The sequence below is a fragment of the Daphnia pulicaria genome, chromosome 6 (genome assembly GCF_021234035.1).
Source record: "Daphnia pulicaria isolate SC F1-1A chromosome 6, SC_F0-13Bv2, whole genome shotgun sequence".
Lineage (NCBI taxonomy): Eukaryota > Metazoa > Arthropoda > Branchiopoda > Diplostraca > Daphniidae > Daphnia > Daphnia pulicaria.
Window position 1 is genome coordinate 5,406,337 of NC_060918.1, and position 4,050 is coordinate 5,410,386.

General features: G+C 34.2%; 1 long non-coding RNA gene across 1 annotated transcript; it reads right to left on the reverse strand.

Moving 5' to 3' along the window:
- Window positions 1-2,116: 2,116 nt before the first annotated feature.
- Window positions 2,117-3,368, reverse strand: LOC124341960. The gene is made up of 3 exons (XR_006918685.1): window positions 2,853-3,368; window positions 2,538-2,784; window positions 2,117-2,443 (listed from the first exon to the last, which is right to left on the reverse strand). It is a non-coding gene; the product is annotated as an uncharacterized LOC124341960 (long non-coding RNA).
- Window positions 3,369-4,050: the final 682 nt, after the last annotated feature.

Sequence of the window (4,050 nt, forward strand, 5' to 3'; positions counted from 1 at the left end):
AACCTTAAGAAATAATTGCTACATTAATGATAATCAACTATACATAATTGAAAGGTATTGTTAAATTGGCAAATATTTACTTCATGGGCCACTAAGCATAGAGAGAAAGGGAGCGATGATGCATTTCCTAACCTGCCAGTAAGGTGTAGGATTGATCTAATGGATGGAAATCTAAGGAAGTGATGGTGGGAGGAAACAATAACAATGATTTTTGTTTGTAATTGCGGGTTAATCTACTGGTTTTACCTTACTTCAGATGAAATTTTCACGACGAAAAACACAAAATACAACACATAAGTTTAAAGCACACTACAAGTTAACGTTCAATAGACTCAGCTGGCACAACATTACGCACAGTCTAGTCCTAGTATCAGGAAAAACCTTCAGGCAAAACTTAGTATATAGTCTCATTAAATTAAAAATGATGTCTGACGACGACGATAAAGAAGCCTACTTTACGAAAGCGTAACCCAGTTCCCAATTATTTTTTGTGCAAATGCATAGATGTAAAATGAAATGCCGAAATTTTTAGTAAAAACTCCGCGAAATTAATCAATGATCTAAAGAGACCAACCCATAAAAAAGAATACCAGCAGTATTTAAAAGAAGTTTCTGACTACCAGCAAGCAACAGCTACTAAGAAAGCGAAATTTTTTTTTTATATGGATGCGAATTTGAAATAATCAACACTTGCCCAGGTAAGAATTTTAGATTGCAGTATTTATGAAGAATGTACCATTTGAGAGAGTTGTTTCACAGATTGCTAAAAAAAATTCTACACCAATATGGCAAAAACAAATCCTTCTTCGGAAGAGAATTACTTTTTTTCTACTACATCTTCCTTCTCTCCATCCTTATGAGAGAAAAAGGATTTCATCTCATACATAGTAATCTAGATTCAAGACATTCATTGCCCTGCAGTAAAATATTGACTAATGATATCACTGAATTGGCAAAAAAGAGCAGAGAGTTGAATAAAAAACGCATTCAGTCTTCTCTATCCAAGAGCATAGCCACGGCAAAAATCTGGTAAAAAAGGACTTACTTCTTCTTATTTAGGTATTGTCTATTGTTTTAACACCACATTTCTGTCTCAGCATAACTCGGAATAACTCTACATTATGTGATCCCGCGATAAAGTTGTAATTGAATTAGCATATTTCCATCCTCCCCATACCGGGGATGTCGTTGCAAAAAAAGAATTCAAAAGTATTTCAAGACAGAACAAAAGACATACAAAAGTATCATAGCTGCAGACAGTGGACAATTGAATTAACATGATAAAAGCATTTTATTGCATTGTCAAAGCTAATCACTTACGAGAAGTTATCGAAATGGAAATCGAAGTGTTGCTATCAGCAAGAACAAGGATTCAAATGATGTCGAAGAAGGTGACGAAAATATGTTTTCTGACACGTTGGAACTTGAATAATTCGATTCTGCCAAATCTTTTTGACTGATGGTGGTGTTACTTCACAAGATATGGTCCCATATGGGAAGATGATGTCACCTTACGGTGGTGATTTTGCCGAGAGCAACGGATGAGAAAAGAACCGGAAGAAGAAGAAACAACACTCCATAAGACCCTGCAGAATGAATTTTGTACACACGTAACCCCCCTACTGAAAGATGTCAGATTGCGGAATGATACTCTATGCCTGGGGTATCCAGTTTTCAAAACTGTGCCTTGCGTTAAAGTGTTGGAAAATTCTGCTTCGACGACGATAGACTGTCGTGTCGTCTACCCAACGTGATTTGTTTTTGGTTGTCCCCGCCCTTTATATGTTAACAAGCAGAAAACAACCATAAAAAATTTCTTGACAACCAACTTCAAAACAGAAGTCCCCTGAATATGTTTTCCTATCAACTGGCAACTCAGGGCGACTATAATTTCCTCAACCTGGCAACTTATTAGAAGAGAGTGACCTTGTGAGTCGTTTTATTAACATAGCGTTGTCTCTCCTTCATCTCCTCCTAAGTGGCAACACCATCGTAGATGAAAAAAATTTTAAATATTTATTTATTTGCCAAAAAAGGAATAGAAATGAATAGAAAAAAATCAAACTTTGAAGAATAAAGAACAAAAAAAGATTTATAGAAAGAAAAAGAACAAAAATTTGATTAAAAACTGAAGTTGAACAGATAAAGAATTAAGTGTAGAATTAAAATTAAGCTTTTTTATTTGTATTTTGAACAAATTTTAGAAAAAATTCAGGGTCAAAATTTTGCGATTTCGTTTGTATCGGAAATATGGTATGTTTGATTTGAGGAGAAAACAAATGAAAGCGTTAGTTAATGCCTGAAAAACTTTTTTAATGACAAGAGCAACAACAAAACATTATTTGGCATGTGACATTTTGGGCTTAAGACGCACGGTTTATTTTTCGTTATGTTCTTCATACGTGTTGGAATTTTGTCGTTTGTTTTCTGTTTTTTTGCGCCACTGTCGCAATTGTCAATTTCCCGTAAAAAACGTAAAGTGTTACAATAAAGCCATCTAGAGCATACTGGTTAAATTTCAAAGGTTGAAAAAATACCTTAAAATCGGTAGTAACGAACGCATAACATAAAAAATCTGTGCTGTATTTACTGCGTTCATAGGTGAGTTGATCGGTTTGGGTTTTGCTTCATTTAGTTCTTTAATGTTTTTCGCCAGCTGTTCAATCTTTTCCGCTAAAAACTGATTTTTATTTTGTAAATCACTTACTGCTTGAATTTGTGTTCCGTAAAGGTCCATTGATATTGAATTCGAAACAAGTTTACCGTACGAGTTAGTTCGTTCATCTGATTAAAATATATATATATATATATTATCTAAGGCTACTGATTTAAAGCTATGGAATTTAATTTACCCCGTCATCTCGACCTTCTTCTGAAAAATTAATTTGCTTTAAAGGCGTAGATTCGTAAAATCAATTCAGGATAAAGAAAACTAGATACAGAATAAACAGCCAGAGTTCAACGTTGAACATTGCTGCAAACAGATAAGACACCATGGCTAATCAGCAATTCATGGTATAGCTCGGATTGCCAGGTGGGCGCGAATTCTCGACGGACGACGCTGGACGGCAATCTGGGAATGAGAAAAATGAAATAGTATTTAATATTTGCAACACAACATAAACACATCTATGAAAAAAGGAATCCAATAAAATGCTTGTCTCATTGTGTTAAGTGAAGCAGCGACAACACTAATTATGCACATCAAACGTAAGAATAGTGGGTATCTATATAACACAAAGACAATCAATCAATTCAAAGCTTTAACTTAAAATAAAAATCCTATCAAGGAATGAAGTTTCATGTGATGATAAGAAAATTTTCAAGTCAACGTAAACATCAAATGGTAGAGAAAATTTATGTATCGTATCGTTTATAGTTTTATACATAATTTCATGTGTGGTTTACTTTGTTTTTGTGTTGTCTTGTGCTTGGAAATTTGCAAGCACATGGTTATTTAAATCTCAAATGCCATGCTTAACTTTTCAAAATCGTCAATAATATTGATTAAAGAGAACGTCCACACAACATTTTCAATCAAGATTCAAGATATGCTCATGAACTGTGATATTTAAATGAAATGAACTATTTGTAATTTTTTTGAAAGGGAAAGAACGGTCCCAAAAAATCTGTTGTGACTGGTCATGCTTTATAGGATCTTAACTGTAAGGTTATGGTACTGTCCCGTGTTTGAATGTTCGAAGAAACAGGTAAATTTTATTGAAAAATTAACTTATTCCATTTTTGTTCCTATTTGACACAGTTGATCTACTGTTGTTTTTTTCAGAAAAATTATTCAATATACCATGGCTTCTTAGATTGTAACTATAAAATATGCAATTTTCTACTTCTTTTGTGGCTATCTAACATGTTTCGTCATTTAGGTTAAAGACGGAAAATACTGACTGGTAGATTTGGTTATTACTACAGGGCCTTTCGTTGCAACTGTGCCTGATTCCTGGCTCCTTGAGGGCAACCCTAAGTGTTACCATCCAAGATCAAGGGCTGCGACAATGTAGAGGGAACCCAAAAAATCGAATTGGGGGATTG